The sequence below is a fragment of the Stenella coeruleoalba genome, assembly GCF_951394435.1.
Source record: "Stenella coeruleoalba genome assembly, chromosome: 4".
NCBI lineage: Eukaryota > Metazoa > Chordata > Mammalia > Artiodactyla > Delphinidae > Stenella > Stenella coeruleoalba.
This window is the reverse complement of record NC_137149.1, coordinates 117146960-117164646: the sequence shown is the minus strand read 5'-3', so window position 1 is coordinate 117164646 and position 17687 is coordinate 117146960. Positions and strand designations below refer to the sequence as shown.

At 40.5% G+C, this 17687-nt stretch overlaps 1 protein-coding gene and 1 pseudogene across 2 annotated transcripts in view; one reads left to right on the top strand and one right to left on the bottom strand.

Moving 5' to 3' along the window:
* DCHS2 (dachsous cadherin-related 2) overlaps nucleotides 1–17687 on the bottom strand; it is a gene marked incomplete at both ends in the record, with an annotated part of 285989 nt that overhangs the window by 173994 nt on the left and 94308 nt on the right. The gene's annotated exons all lie outside the window — the stretch shown is intronic.
* Nucleotides 12487–13011, top strand: LOC307186062 (prothymosin alpha-like; annotated as a pseudogene). The gene has a single exon. The product of its transcript is annotated as a prothymosin alpha-like (transcript).

The window sequence follows — 17687 nt, the reverse complement described above, 5'->3', positions numbered from 1 at the left end:
TTTTGTTTTGTTTTGTTTTGCGGTACGCGGGCCTCTCACTGTTGTGACCTCTCTCGTTGCGAAGCACAGGCTCCGGACGTGCAGGCCCAGCGGCCATGGTTCACGGGCCCAGGCGCTCCGCGGCATGTGGGATCTTCCCGGACCGGGACACGAACCTGTGTCCCCTGCATCGGCAGGCGGACTCTCAACCACTGCGCCACCAGGGAAGCCCGAGATTTCCTTTTAAAAACTGCATTTCCTGAGACTTGGATTTCACCTCTGCCGATGAATTCTGTAGTCCTGCTTTCACAGCAACAGCATCTTAAAATGAGGAGATGGGGGGTCAGGCTGGGAGGCATTTTCCCTTCTCTCATTCACAAGAAAATGAAGAATGAAAACCTGGCACATTATCTCAGAATATCTGCTCATCTTTCAGCTGGATAAAGTAGAACTATGTAGAAGGGATGCAAGAGGAGAGACTGAAGATATTTTTTTAAAAAGTGTTGCTGAGTAGACCAAGGACCAAGCCTGAAAAGGAGGTGAGGATGGGTGTAGAAGTAGAGATGCTTTGGGTTTTGTTTTTGCTTTGGGAAGAGAAGTCCCATCTGCTATATGTTTACCTTCTATCCTTTTTTAAAATTTAATTTTTTGAATTAAAATTGTATCTATTTAAGGTGTGCAATATGATGTTTTGATATACATACATCTAGTGAAATGATTAACATAGTTAAGTAATTAACATACCCATCTCCTTATTTGTTACCTGTGTGTGTGGGTGTGTGTGTGTGGGGGGGTGGTGTGGTGAGAGCACCAAATATCTACTCTCTTAGAAAATGTCCACTATACAATTCAGTATTATGAACTATGATCATCATGTTGTACGTTAGATCTGTAGAACTTATTCATTCCACATAACTGAAACTTTCTACCCTTTGACCAACATCTCCCCATTTCCCTTACCTCCCCGCTGCTGATAACCCACTGTTTTACATTTTGTATTCAACTCTTTTAGATTCTACATACAGGTGAGGTCATGCAGTATTTTTCTTTCCATGTTTGGCTAATTTCACTTAGAATAACGTCCTCCAGGTTTATCCATGTTGTCATGAATGGCAGGATCTCCCATTTTAAGGCTGAATAATTCAAAATCTATGTCCTTACAAAGACTTATATTATGATCAATGGATATGTATTGATTTGATTTTAATTTCATTTAAATAAGGAATTACATATGGTACATTTTCTCCATGCCCTATAAGATTAGGGGCACTAAATAGGATTTTGAATGCTGGATTCATCATTTACTGATTGTGTTAAGTGGGAATAACAGCCACTTCCCAGGGTGAAGATTCAATGAAATAATGTACAGAAAGTGCCCAATGCCTGACACGTAATAAGCACTCAAAAAAAATTATTATTCCCAGTTCTCATTTTCCTGCCCACCTTCCTGTTCTTACCCATCACAACTCCAGCCCTTCCAATGTCACACTGAGGTAGTTCTCAACAACTACGCCGCAATACATCATTGCAGGGCTCAGCAATGAGGCATGTCTCAGATAATGTGCTTATGATATAGGATAACTTCCAAAGTTCTTGAATAATTTTTGGAAAATAAATATTATTTTTTATTCAGGTTTAGTTAATTTACAATGTTGTGTTAGTTTCAAGTGTACAGCAAAGTGATTCAGTTATACATATATATATATTCTTTTTCAGATTCTTTTCCATTATAGGTTATTACAAGATATTGAATATAGTTCCCTGTGCTATACAGTAGGTCCTTGTTGTTTATCTATTTTATATATAGTAGTGTGTATATGTTAATCTCAAACTCCTAATTTATCTCTCTGCCCTTCCCCCGCCCCACCTCGCTATCCCATTTGGTAAACATAAGTTTGTTTTCTATGCCTGTGAGTCTATTTCTGTGGAAAATAAATGTTACTCGATGTCTATCCTTATCAGGCTATCCCCAGGATAATGTCACTCTTAGTCATTCTCATTCCAGTAAGCTCCCAAGTAGGATCCTTCCCCTCAAACTGACTGCCAGCCCCAATCACTAAAGTCATATACAGGCACGTTTCAGAACCTCGGAGATACTGGGGTTCAATTCCAGATCATGGCAATAAACTGAATATCACAATAAAGTGAGTCACACAAATTTTTTGGTTTCCCAGTGCATATAAAAGTTAGGTTTACAATATACTATAGTCTTTAAGTGTGCAACAGCGTTAGGCATATAAAATGTACATACCTTAATTTAAAAATACTTTATTGCTGAAAAATGCTAACCATCATCTGAGCCTTCACTGAGTCATAATCTTTTTGCAATAATAACAACAAAGATTATCAGTGGATAACGGATCACTGTAATGAAATATAATAATAATGAAAAGGTCTGAAATATTGTGAGAATTACCAAAATGTGACACAGAGACACAAAATAAGCAAATGCTGTGGAAAAAAGGCATTGATAGACTTGCTTGACACAGGGCTGCCACAAACCTTTAATTCATAAAAAATGCAATATCTGCAAAAAGCAATAAACGTATGCCTGTAAAGTTACTAGATGAAGACATTCAATTCTCCATTCCTACTCAAAGCTAAGGCCTAAGTCTAGCTTTGCATCCTCAAAAACTCAACTCACTAAGGTATCCTACTTAACAGAGTCTTTCATTATAGGTGTGCATACCTCAGAGCAGCACATCGACAGAGGCTTTAGAAAGACTTTTTCCTTTAACCTGATCAAATTCTTAGGACCTCACTCCCACTCCGACCTCCTTCTCACTAGTTGAGGGGGAATAGGAAACAGACTTATTTTACCCTTTATCAGCAAAAGCCCTCAGTGTTTGTGGCTTTTTTTCCATGCCTCCAAAACATCATCTTAAGAGGAGATCTGGAGTTTCATGAAAGATTTCATGATATCTGTGTTCTGGGAGAACTGGAAACAGAAACTGAGCTGTAAATGCTGGATCGTCATGCCTGAAAGCAATTTCCATTTTCCATTCTGGATTGATTTTAAAATATGGTATCATTCCCAGAGCTGTTAAGAATAATTCAGCTTCTACCTTCCCACCCTTCCCCTTGCTCTTAATCCTTCCCTCAAAGCAGATGGCATGCAAGATTTTAACATTAAAATCTGCCAAGAAACATGAAAAACTAGTAAACAAATCTGTTAATAGTTAGAAATACTTTATGGAAATATATTTTTTAAGCTCTCTGCATTTAGGGGGGAAAGCCCATCATTTGAGACGTGTCTCATGGCTGTACAATGACGTATTGGGGAGTGGGGTTGAGAACTACTGAGTCACAGTGTTGTGATGGATAAGGACAGGAAGGCGGGCAGAAAACGAGAACTGGGGACAATAATAACTGTCTTGTGGAGTGCCTACTCATAAATGAACATTTTGTTTTCATTTGGAGTTCTTTATTTTCCAAGAAAATAAAAAAAATCGCACTAGATGGGGAAACGGGTTGAGTGTAAGATGCAAATTCAAGGCCAGCAGAGGGGGTTGGTGGCAAAGGGATTCATATACCAAAGTTGAATCCATAACTAATATAGGTCTTTAGTGGTTGAGCAGTAAACAGACTAAATTCCAGCTGTGCCCAGAATGTTCTCCTGAGGTTTTCGAAGCTCTGAGCTGTTTCACAACAGTCAGGGGAACCTAGGGGTCCCCCTGGAAACAAAGGAATAGAGAGGGAATTCCAAACTGCTGTGAACAAGCTGCAAGAGACTATAAATCCACAGCACAGGGTGCTTCAGCCTGTACAAGCAACCAAGAAGAAAGCACCAGGATTTTCATTTATAAAGCAGAGGTAAAATTTCCCTTTACAGTGACTAGGCTCTCAGGACTATCCCTTACCATTTGATGACAGAAGGCTCACTGCAGAACCTCCTTCAAAGGCCCTTTTACCCAGGAAATCAGAGATTTACACTACACCCCTCAGTACCCACTCCCCATGCCATGGGGGTGTTGTGTTGTATGGTAGTTAAACAAGAGAGTTGAAATCGCTTGGGCATGCCACCTGAAACCCTTAGTTTCAGTATGGTCACACTTTCAAAAGAACACCAATCTATTCTGAAAGCCAAGAATAACAGAGCTCTTCAGGTCTTCTTAAAGGGATGACCAGTCTTCACACTGCTTCCAACAGACAGAATTCCCTAAACACCCTTCTTGGACAGCTTTGCCTTCCCCCAAGTTTTATACTCAGGATAGCTACGATATCCCTCCCTCTCTCCCAGCTCTGTTGTGCTCTCATTTGCCTCTTCCTCTACCTGCAGCCACCGTCATTCTCTGCCCAGACCCCAGCTTGCTCCCAACTTGTGAGCTGCCGACTACATCCATCTCCAGAAAATGAAATGGCGTCCATGCCCTTACCTTAAGCTTTTTTCCTTCATTTTTTAAAGTTATAGTAAAAGTTATATTGAGATATGTGTCAATCTTAAGGTATAGTTAGATGAGTTTTGACTAATATATATGTACATACTGCATATATATTAGTATACATAGTATTTCATGGTATATATATATATATATATATATATATATATATATATATACACATATGTGTGTGTATCTGCATAACCAACACATGATTCAAAATACAGAATATTTGTCACCCCAGAAAGTTTCCTCATTCCTTCACCCAGTTACTCTCCACCCCATAAACAACAACCATTCTAATTTCTATTGCCACAGACTAATTTTATTAGCTCATTGACTTCACATAAATAAAATATCAATAATATATGTGCTATTTTGTGTCTAGTTTCTTTGACTCAAACATAGGGGTTTTGAAATTCATCCATAGTGTTTCATGTTTCAACAGATCATTCTTTTATACTGCTGAGTAGTGTTATATTAAATCCACATAGCACAATTCATTCCCATAAACATGTGTGTTGTTTCCAGTTTGGGGCTACTGTGAAAGAAGCTGCTATGAACATCCTTGTACGTGGCTTTTTACCCACTTTTCTTGGGTAAAAATCTAGGCATGGAATTGCGGGGTCATGGATAAGTGTATGTTTAACTTCATTAAGAAACTACCAAACACTTTCCCCCAAAGTATTTTCCCAGCAACACGTGAGACTTCCAGCTGCCCCACATCCTTGTCAACACTGATGAAGTCTTTTTAATTTTATCTATTCTAGTGGTTGTGAAATCTTCATTTCCTTGAGGATCAATGACGTTGAATATTTTTCCATGGATTTATTGAACGTAAATACATCTTTTTTTGTGAAGTGTCTGTTCAGGTATTTTGCCCATTTTATTGATTTTGATATTTTATTATTGATTATAGCAATTTGGCAAATATATTCTCCCAATATGTAGCTTACTTTTTCATTTTCTTAATGGTGTCTTTTGATGAGCATAACTTTTTAATTTTTATGAAGTTCAGTTTTACCATTTTTTTTTTTTCTTTATGGTTTGGGCTTTTCTTGTCCTGAGACATCTCTTCCTACCTCACGAGTGCAAAGACATTATCCTGTGTTTTCTCCTAGAAGTTTGAAAGTTTTAGCTTTTACATTTCGGTCTACGAGCAACTTCAAATTAGTTTTGTGTATGGTATGAGAATATGGTCAACTTTTTGTCTATACAGACATCCAATCACTTCACAATTATTTATTGGAAATACTTTCTTTTAACCATTGAATTGCCCTGGTATCTTTGTCAAAAATCAACAGTGAAGATCTCTTCTTGGACTCCAATTTTTTTACGCGGGCTTCTCACTGTTGCAGCCTCTCCCGTTGCGGAGCATAGGCTCCGGATGCGCAGGCTCAGTGGCCATGGCTCACGGGCCCAGCCGCTCCACGGCAATGTGGGACCCTCCTAGACCGGGGCACGAACCCGCGTCCCCTGTATCGGTAGGCGGACTCTCAACCACTGCGCCACCAGGGAAGCCCTGGCCTCCAATTCTGTTCCACCAATTTGCCTGTCTTTATGCCAGTACAACACTCTCTTGATTACCATAGCTTTATACAAAGTCTTGAATAAGTTAGGGTAAGTCTCTCAACTTTTTTTTGAAAAATGTATGGGTATTCCAGATCCTTTGTATTACAATACAGATTTTAGAATCAACTGGCAACTATTATCAAATAAGTCTGTTGGAATGTTGATTGGGACTAGGATAAAGCTATAGATCAATTTGAGAAGAAGTTTTACCTTAAAAGTATTACGTATACCAGTCTATGAACATTATATGTCTTTCTGTTTATTTATATCATCTTTATTTTCTCTCAGCAAAGTTTTGTAGGTTTCACTGTACAGGTCCTACACATCTTTTATTAAATTTATTCCTAAGTATCTTCTTTTTGATATGATTTAAAAATTATATTTTTAAAAATTTCATTTACTACTCTTTATTGCAAATATGTAGAAAAATAATTGCTTTTTGTATATTTACCTTATATCCTAAGATTTTGCTAAAATCACTTACTAGTAAACTTTTATAGATTTCTTAGGGTCTTCTACATAAACATCTATGAATAAGACTTTTTACCTCATCCTGTCCAATCTTTTTTAATTTATTTTTCTTGCCTCATTATTCTGGTAAGGACCTTTATAGCACAGTATCAAATAGACGTGGTGAGAATAAGCATTTTTGCCTCTTTTGTGATCTTAGGGGGAAATCACTGTCTCTCATCATTCCGTATGAAGTTAGCTGTAACTTTCTCATTATGCCCTTTATCAAGTCCCATTTCCAGTTTGTTGACAGCAGTTTTTTTTAACCTTGAATAAGTGCTGAATTTTGTCAAACATGTTTTCTGTGTTTACTGAGATAATAAATTTTTCATTTTTTTCTGTTAATGTGGCTAATTGCATAGATTTTCAAATGTTGAACAACCTGTATTCCTGGGATAAGCCCCACTTGGCTTTGTTATCCTTTTCATACATCATTGGATTTCTCTAATATACTGTTGAAGATTTTTGTGTCTATGTTTATGGAAGATACTGGTTGTAATTTCATTTATTGATAATGTCTTGATCAGGTTTTAATATCAGAATTATCGTGGGCTCACAACATGAGTTGGAAAACATTCCCTCACTCTCTGTTTTTTGGGTTTATGTGAGATTGGTATTAATTCTTTCTCAAATGTCTGACAGAATTCACCCATAATACCATCTGAGCCTGGAGACTTTTATTTTGAGGAAAAGGGGTGGATAGTTATTATAAATTCTATTTCTTAATTAGATATAGAGCTACGGAGGTTGTTCATTCTTTTTGTGATAGTTTTGTAAAGTTGGTTATTTGTCCATTTCATAGAGGTTATTGAATTTATGGACATGAAGTTTTGCATAGTATCTTTTTAACATTTGTAGGATCTGCAATAATATCCTTATTTTCATTCCTATTATGATAATTCTTTTTTGCTTGATTACTCTTGCTAGGGCATAATTTTTATTAATCTTTTCAATTTTTCATTTGGTAATTTTCTCTAATATTTATGTTCTACTTTACGAAATTCTGCTTTTCTCTTTATATTGTAACTCCCTTCTTCTATGTACCACTTTGCTCTATCTTATACCTTTCTTCTTTAATAGTTATGGAAACATTTCCCTCTAATAACTGCTTTAACTGCAACCCACAAATATTAATGTTGTATTTTTTTTATTTTTTTAAATTTTTATTTATTTATTTTTCTTTTTGCTGTACGCGGGCCTCTCACTGTTGTGGCCTTCTCCCGTTGCAGAGCACAGGCTCCGGACGCACAGGCTCAGCAGCCGTGGCTCACGGGCCCAGCCGCTCCACGTCATGTGGGATCTTCCCCGACCGGGGCACGAACCTGTGTCTCCTGCATCAGCAGGTGGACTCTCAACCACTGCGCCACCAGGGAAGCCCTTAATGTTGTATTTTTATCATCATTCAGTTCAAAATATTTTCTATTCTTTTTCAATTTCTTCATTGATTTATGGATTATTTAGAAGAGTGTTACTTAATTTCAAATATTTGGGGTTTTTTTTTCCTAGAAATGCTTTTGTTATTGATTTCTCTTTTTTTAAGATTTATTTGTTATTTATTTATTTAATTTATTTTTGGCTGGGTTGGGTCTTAGCTGCAGCATACAGGATCTTCGTTGAGGCATGTGGGATCTTTTGTTGCAGCACACGGGCTTCTCTCTAGTTGTGGCATGTGGGTTTTCTCTTCTCTAGTTGTGGCGCGTAGGCTCCAGAGTGCATGGGCTCTGTAGTTTGAGGCACGTGGGCTCTCTAGTTGAGGTGCGCAGGTTCAGTAGTTTTGTCGCACAGGCTTAGTTGCCTAGCGGCATGTGGGATCTTAGTTCCCTAGCGGCATGTGGGATCTTAGTTCCCTGACCAGGGATCAAACCCACGTCCCCTGCATTGTAAGGCAGGTTCTTTACCACTGGACCACCAGGGAAGTCCCTGATTTCTAACTTAATTTCACTGTGGTCAGAGAACATATAGTCTCTGTGCTTTCAATCTTCTAACTGTGTTGAGATTTACTTATGACCCAGTATTCAATCTATGATGTTAAACACTCCAAGTGTACTTGAAAACAATGTACGTTCTGCAATTGCTAGATAAAGGGTCTATAAATGCTAGCTATGTCCAGTGGAGGAGAGTTGTTTAAATCTATGTGCTCTTTTTTTTTTTTTTTTCTGCTTGGTCCATCAATTACTAAGAAGGGCTGTTAAAATCTCTGACTTACCTATTTTACTATTTCTTCCTTTAGGTCTGTCAGATTTTTGCCTCAGGTATTTTGAAACTCTGTTACTAGATACATGCACATTTATGATGATTATATCTTTATGCTTAACTGTCCTTTTATCATCATGAAATGTCCTCCTTGATCTGTGACAGTTTTTGTTTACTTCATCTGAAAAGACAAAGCCACACCAGCTTTCTTATGCTTATTATCTGTAGAGTTTACCTGTCGTTCCCCCCCACCCCGCCCCAGGGCTCCTCTGGCCACTTTCATAACTTTCTACTTATCTTTAGTTTCTGGCAGTTTGATAATGATATACCTAAGTGTGTATCTCTTTTTGTTTACCCTGCTTGGGATTTGCTGATATCCTTAGATATGCACAATGATGTTTGTCTCCAAAACTGGGGATTTTTTAGCCCTATGTCTTCAAATATATATATTTTTGGTTGGCCCATTCACTCCCTTCTCCTTCAGGAACTCCAATTATGTGTATGATAGATTATTTTGTCCCAGAGGTCACTAGGCTCTGTTCATTTTTTTAAAATATTTTTTCTTTCTATTCATCAGAATGAACTTTTTATTTAAGATATTGTTTCAGATACTGTTTTTCACTTCTAGAGTTTCCATGTAGATCATGTTTATAGCTTCTATTTTTTTTTTTTTTTGCTGACATTCTCACATGTTCCATCATTAAGACCAACCCTTCCTTTAAGTCCTTAAACATATTTATAATAGATTCTTTAGTCTTTATCTGCTAAATCTAACCTCTGGGTCATCTTGGGTCCATTTTTCTGGGTCATATTTTCTGGGCTTTCAGGTGTTTGGCAAGTTTTATTATATTGTACACTGGGAATTGTATATGACACATTGTAAAGAGCCTGAATTATGTTGTCTTCCTTTAAAGAGTTGGCATTTGTTCTTAGGGTACGGCCCTTTCTTGAGGGAACGGTTCTTATTCCTAGGATGTGGACTCTCTGTGATCTCAAGTGAATGCCCACGTTGTTCAGTGGGGTTTCCCCACCTCTGCGGTGGAACTCCCTCCAGCATCTCCTGGCACTGGGCAAACTCAGGTTTCTCGTCGTGGGCTTTCCTCTCCCCGGTTACACCTCACAGGAGGTGTATGTGCACAGCCCAGGCCTGGGCCACAGACCTCAGATAAACACCCACACAGATTTTGGGAACCCCTCTGAGCAGCTTCCTCTTCTCCAGCCCCTCTATCCACAAAGTTCAGCAGCGCCAAACCGCAATTACTGCCTCTCAGCTCAGCAAGACCACTGCTTTCTCAGGTTCCCCCTCACTTCTCCACAGTCAGGAAAGATCCCTGAACCCAAAAGCCGGGGCAAACAAGGGCTCCTGTCCTGTGCTTCTCTGCTCAGACTGTTGTCTAACACCTGCAAACAGCTGCCTCATCTATTCTGTCTGCTCCGTAGCTGTTTATGGTAGGAGGATTACTCTGTTGTGGTCGGAAGTGCAAATGATAGCCCTCAGTGTTTTTGTTGTGAGAACCAGCCCGGCCCAGGAATGTTAATGACTAAATGCCTTCGTCTCATTACATCTTGCTCCAAGAAGACTTTTTGGAGCCCTGACTAGTCAGCTACATTGTCTTCTCTCTGAGGGGTTCTGTGTTACACTTACTTGTGGCCAGTGAATCTCTTCTTTTTTTTTTTTATTCTTTTTTTTTTTAAAGATATTCAGTAGAAATGTTTTCTTTAATAATTATTTATTTATTTATATATTTTTGGCTGTGTTGGGTCTTTGTTTCTGTATGAGGGCTTTCTCTAGTGGCGGCAAGCTGGGGCCACTCTTCATCGCGGTGCGCGGGCCTCTCACTATCGCGGCCTCTCTTGTTGTGGAGCACAGGTTCCAGACGCGCAGGCTCCGTAGTTGTGGCTCACGGGCTTGGTTGCTCCACGGCATGTGAGATCTTCCCAGACCAGGGCTCAAACCCGTGTCCCCTGCATTGGCAGGCAGATTCTCAACCACTGTGCCACCAGGGAAGCCCCAGTGAATCTCTTCTGACTTTCCGGAGAGATCTCACCTTCCTTTTTCCTTTTGCTCTTGTGTTTGGGCACCATCACCAGTTTCCCAACTGCATATGACTGCACATGCCGAAGTTTCTCCTAACACCCTCTGGAGCTGAGGGATCAGTGGCTGTCTTGGAAAGGAACAGTCAGCATCAGATTCCAATCTTCCTCTCCTCTAGGGTCTGCATCTCTCACAAGAGAAGAAAGATGCCAGGTCCACCTAGTCCTTTCCCTCGTGAATGCAGCTTGACACCAAACTCTCCCAGAAGAGTGGAGGTGCCCACTCCACAGTCCTAGGCAGTTCTGAGACTGTCCAACACATACTGGGGTCTGGGATGAGCCAGAGAACAAGTGGTCACTGAAGTCCCCTTTATGACAATAAGGGGAGGACAGGATACACACTAAAATGCCCAAATTCTGGGCCTGAGGGGCTTTTGCTTGGAATCGAGAGTTCTTTACCTTCTTCTCCACTATGGGAACTTTCTCACTTATTACAGATCTGACTTTAGGAGGGTGAGTCATATCTACCTTAATTTCTGGTTCAAAAAGGATCTCATATCTGGTCTCTGTTAATCTGATTCAAGAAGGCTACTGAGTTTTCCTCCTTTTTTTTTTTTTATTGTCAACCCCAATCTGCTTCACCAAGAGCAAAAACTCAGGCCTCGCAGGTGTGTGGAGAAGCACAGGTTATGCAGTAAGTGAACTACGAATGCCTCTAGTATGGACCTAGTGCAAGCAGACACTCCAAACTGAATACACACAGAAAACCTTTCTCTCTTTCCTGTTAAGCAGCTAAAAAAAGTCCAGTGGGGAGGAGAACTGGATGAAGGCAGTCAAAAAGTACAAACTTCCAGTTATAAGATACATCAGTACTAGGGATGTACAACATAATAAGTATAATTACCACTGTTGAATGCTATATGTAAAAGTTGTTAAGAGAACAAATCCTGAGTTCTCATTGCAAGAAAAAAATTTTTTTTTCTATTACTTTAATTTTATACGTATGTGAGATGATGGATGTTCACTAAATTTACTGTGATAATCACTTCATGATGTATGTAAATCAGATCAAGATGCTGTACACCTCAAGCTTATACAGTGCTGTGCGTCAATTATATCTCAATAAAACTGGAAGAAAAAAAAGTCTCAGGAGTGCTCTGTCCTTCCACATGCATTGTTTTAAAGCAGAAACACAGTCTACCCCAGCAGAGAGGTCCTGCTAGCTTTGGTCAGAGGCTAAGAGCACAGACACGGACAGTCCCTGTCTACGTCCGTGAGATCCTCTGCACAAACTGAGTCTCTCTCCCTTGGTCTTTTGTACATGCTTCCTTTCTCTGGGGTCTGGAAGAAAGCTGGCTGTACCAGTGCTTGCAAAGGCTGCCTAATTGCAAGCTCCACAAGAGTGGCCCTAGAAGAACAACTTCCTGTTGCTGGTACAGGGCAAAAGCCTGTCTCCAAGCATCCCCATGACCACATCCTGCATTTTCTCCTTCCTCCGGACCCCCTCACTCCCCCATCTCCTTCCAAAAGCTAGTTTCTAGACCCTGCCTGCTGCTCTTCCAGTACAGTCCATCTCTCTCCCTAAGACCACCCGTGTCACAGGCAGGACCTCTGGGGTCTGTTCAACAGTATCTCTCACTCCATATGGATTTGATCTGGAATTAATCTTGGCGAGCAAGTTGAAAGATGAGAAAGTTAACACTCATATAACCTTAAGAGTAACTTCTCAAATACCTAGATTGCAGGATTTTAGCGGTAAAAATGCAGATTTAAAACACTCCTTTAATGTGTGAAATACATTCTTTAAAACCACATTAATAATATCTCACTTGGACTGGCTGCTCTGAAAAGCCATCTTTGCATTGTTCCCTTGTCCGGCTCCCCACGCGCCGCAGCCGCCTCCGCCGCGGACTCCGGCATCTTGATTGCCAGAGTCGTTGAACTCCTGCTTTCTTCTGAATCCGCTGCGTCGGATGACCGGCGTGCCCCATCATTGTCAGACGCGGCCGTGGACACCAGCTCCGAAATCACCACCAAGGACTTAAAAGAGAAGAAGGAAGTTGTGGAGGAGGCAGAGAATGGGAGATAGGCGCCTGCTCATGGAAATGCTAACGAGGCAAATGGAGAGCAGGAGGCCGACACTGAGGTAGATGAAGAAGAGGAGGAAGGGGGGAGGAGGCAGAGGAAGGCGATGGTGAGGAAGAGGATGGAGATGAAGATGATGACACTGAGGCAGCTACAGGCAAGCGGGCAGCTGAAGATGATGAGGATGACGATGTTGACACCAAGAAGCGGAAGACCGATGAGCATGACTAGACAGCAAAAAAGGAAAAGTTAAACTTAAAAGGCCACCCTGACCTAGTCACTCTCCACTTCCTGTCTCAGAATCTAAACGCGGTCACCTTCAAGTAGAGAGTCCCGCCCGCCCAGTGCGGGCAGCGCCACCCGCAGATGACACGCGCTCTCCACCACCCAACCAAAACCACAGTGCGAATTTGCAACAGGGGAGGAAAAAGGAACCAAAACTTCCAAGGCTCTGCTTTTTTTCTTAAAGTACTTTAAAAAGGAAAATTTGTATTTTTTATTTACATTTTATATTTTTGTACATATTGTTAGGGGGTCAAGCCATTTTTAATGATCTCAGATGACCAAACCAGCCTTCGGAGCGTTCTCTGTCCTACTTCTGACTTTACTTGTGGTGTGACCATGTTCATTATAATCTCAAAGGAGAAAAAAAAAAACTTGTAAGAAAAACAAAAACACCAACAAAAAAACAATCTTATTCCGAGCATTCCCGTAACATTTTTTGTGTATATACTTATATGTACCATAAGTAGTTGATTTGTATGAGATGGTTAAAAAGGCCAAAGATAAAAGGTTTCTTTTTTTTCCATTTTTTTCTATGAAGTTGCTGGGGTTTTTTGTTTTTGTTTTGTTTTTTTTTTTTTTTTGGCCTGTTTGATGTATGTGTGAAACAATGTTGTCCAACAATAAACTGGAATTTTATTTTGCTGAGTTGTTCTAACAAATAAATAAATAAATAAATAAATAAATAAATAAATAAATAAATAAAATAATAATATCTCATTTGCAACCCAGTGATTACTCCAGTTTAAATATTACTATGGTGACTGAGCTATGTTTAATGAACAAATTTAATAAGACTAGCACTAAAATTCTATCTAGGTTTCTTGAGGATAAACTTCCATAGGAGACCAATCTATAATTCATATATGTTGGGCAGGGAAAATGCAATATACTGGCCTTTCCTAATATGGGCCATCACCATTTTCGTACACTACTTCACTTCTTTAAACGAGCCTAAGGTTATAAATAGAAGACTTGGGCTTCCCTGGTGGTGCAGTGGTTGAGAGTCCGCCTGCCGATGCAGGGGACACGGGTTCGTGCCCCGATCCGGGAAGATCCCACATGCCACGGAGCAGCTGGGCCCATGAGCCATGGCCGTTGAGCCTGCGCGTCCGGAGCCTGTGCTCCACAATGAGAGAGGCCACAACAGTGAGAGGCCCGCGTACCGAAAAAAAAAAAAAAATAGAAGACTTAAGAGTTATAAGGAAAATTCAGTTTCTAAAGAGTTGTTTTTAAAAGCACAAAATAGCTCATTATGAATCATGGAGCTCTCTTTTTCCAAATTAATTCTGTCTTGTCAACATTGGAAGTGAAAAGAAACCACAGCAAGCCTCTAAAGGAACATCTCTCTGAGTACAGAGAAGGAAGTCAGCTCCCTTCCCTCCGCTGGAAAGAAACCATGCTCCACCCTCCTTAGACCTCAGCCTGCCCTGGAGCGGAGACTGGGGGTGCTCCCCTCCCCAGGCCTGCTGCCTCTTGCAGCTCCCTGCCCTCGAGTCATTGCATGAAGTTTCCACCTGCCTGGCTGCCTGTGAATTGAGATCTGGAATCCCAGAAAGGGGGAAGCAGGGGCAATGCTGCCACGGAGAGGAAGGAACTCACTTGGGGTCCAAATTCAATCTGTATGTGTCTGTCAATGAAAAGAGCTTCCTCTAACACTAGTTAAATTTAAAATCTTAGGCACACTTGATACGCACTAGGTTGTCAGTCAATTTAATATTTCAGCAAATGGATGCTTCTTTTATTTATTTATTTATTTGTTTGTTTATTTATTTTTGCGGTATGCGGGCCTCTCACTGTTGTGGCCTCTCCCGTTGTGGAGCACAGGCTCCGGAAGCGCAGGCTCAGCAGCCATGGCTCACGCGCCTAGCCGCTCCGCAGCATGTGGGATCTTCCCGGACCAGGGCACGAACCTGTGTCCCCTGCATCGGCAGGCGGACTCTCAACCACTGCGCCACCAGGGAAGCCCCGGGATGCTTCTTTTAAAACAGTCCAACACACCTTTGTAGGGCCAAAATGTGGAAGATCATTTCAATAGCCCCTTCTCCTAAATCTTTAATGCATTCTTCATAAGACAAACCAAGTCCTCTGAAATAAGGACAGTGTCTGGAATATAAAAAAATGTTCAATACGTGTTAGCTATTACTATTAGGATCCTGTTGAATAACTGGAACCATCTGGAATGATAAAATTGAAACTGAGCTCCCTGAGTAGGAACACGGTCTTCTACAATACAGGGCCTTATTACAACTGTGTATAAACTGTAGATGCTCAATAAATGCTTGTCAAAAGGCACATAGGTAAGGAGGAAGGGGGAAGGGAAAGGAAGAGAGGGAGGGAGAATGGCAGCAAGCTAGTACCTACCAATGCGATTTCTACACTGAGTGGAAGTTGGGAAGGAAGTAGGTTTATTTTAAATACAAATCTATGAGTCTAAAAGGATTGTAGCATCATCCAATCACTTTAGCCAAATTGTTCCTAAAACATGTCCTATCTCTGCACTTTGACCCATGATGTTTTATAGTCCTGGAATGTTCACTTCTTCTTTCCCAACAATGAACACTCTACTCATTCCTTAAGCTCAAATGCAATTACCCTCACTCCATGCAGTGTTTCATCTTCCAATTGCATCTTCCAGAAGCAATCCCTTCCTGTTCTCAAATATAAGTGTTAGAGTGTACTAGACTTTTATTACCGATAACCAGTTTTATGTTGCTAGTTATGTTTTCATAAACTTATTTTGGATCACTTCAAATAAACTGTAAGTGCCTTCAAGGCAGAATCAATATGACATCTGAGATCACCAACCATTGTATATAATGTTCCATTTCCCTCTGGCTCTGGATGTCTTCCATGCTCCTCGAGACCCACACTGTCCACGTTTTTCCCCCTGCTCTGTTCCCTGGAAGGCTGACTTGTATGGACTACATCCTCCAGCTCCCTCACCACGTGACGTCCAGTGGGTTAGGCCAGTGGGGAGCCCATGCGGTGGACAACTTACTTCCTCAGTTCCATCCCCACAGAGACCCAAGGGCTGGCTGAGGCCCGCACTGAAAGTCAGAGCCTCTGTACAGCGGCCCTCTCCACCTGGTCCTCTCCATCCTTCAGGAAACTGGGTCCTCCAATTCAGGGTTTGCCTCTGTTTCCAGCCTTAAAGCACCATATTAATTTCCAAGGTTTCCTTACTCATCTCCTGCCCATATCTTTATAAATAGAACTTTTATTAAACTTTTCTCAGTTATAATTTAAGTACACCTCTGTTTCTTGCTGAGACCCTGATAAATACCTCTGCTTTATTTTCTTTTCCACACTTAATATCTGAAGTAATCTTATTAATTTGTTTATTTACTGAGTTTTGTACTCTTTCCCCCACCGAAAAAATAAGAATAAGCTCCAATGTCTTGTTCACCATTATTACCCTCAGCTTCTAGAACAGTGCCAGACAGAAAGGAGGCAGTCAATGAATATTCGTTGAATAAATAAACTATATATATATTCCAATTCAGAGTAACATTGCTATGTGTTTAAGAGATGATTCCAAAGCACTGTCAGTTATTAAATCATTTTTTCAAAGTTTAGAACAAAGTGTTAACTCAGCCTGAATACAGCATTTCTTTAAACCCAATAAAAATACAAAATGCTTAACCCTGTACATTTTTTTAACATCTTTATTGGAGTATAATTGCTTTACAATGGTGTTAGTTTCTGCTTTATAACAAAGTAAATCAATTACACATATACATATGTTCCCATATCTCTTCCCTCTTGCATCTCCCTCCCTCCCACCCTCCCTATCCCACCCCTCTAGGTGGTCACAAAGCACCCAGCTGATCTCCCTGTGCTATGCAGCTGCTTCCCACTAGCTATCTATTTTACGTTTGGTAGTGTATATGTGTCCATGCCACTCTCTCACTGTCACAGCTTACCCTTCCCCCTCCCCATATCCTCAAGTCCTTTCTCTAGTAGGTCTGTGTCTTTATTCCCATCTTGCCCCTAGGTTCTTCATGACCTTTTTCTTTTTTTTTTCTTAGATTCCATATATATGTGTTAGCATATGGTATTTGTTTTTTCTCTTCCTGACTTACTTCACTCTGTATGACAGACTCTAGGTCCATCCACCTCACTACAAACCCTGTACATTATTTTCCTGAAGTTGAGCTTCTAACATTAGCAGAAGCAAAGCAAAAAAATCCCAGAGAGTGTAATACAGAATGAAGACAAAAAGGCATCTCTAAACAACCTTTTCTTGCCAAGGGAAACATGATACCTGCCAAAAAATTAGGCAGTAATTCAAGAAGTATCTCTGACATCACTGTACACTTGTTTCCCTACTCAAAACAAAAATTTATCACCTACTGTCATTGGACTGCCATCCAAACACAACCTCTCCATTTCCTGCCTAAAACTGTGCTTTGAAAGTACTAGGACATTAATACTTACCAAGAAGGGGGATAGGCCTTTTCTTACATAAATGCCTAAAAATTAATTTAGGTATTCAAGATAGAGAAATGAAGGGAAGTGAGACCCCACTCACCTCTTTCCTAAATGAGATATGGTGGATGATGGGGAAAAGCAAGAGTGGATGGACAAAAGGGGATGGTTTAGAAAGATCTGAACCTGCCACAGTGGTCACGCCATTGGGAAGGCAGCAGT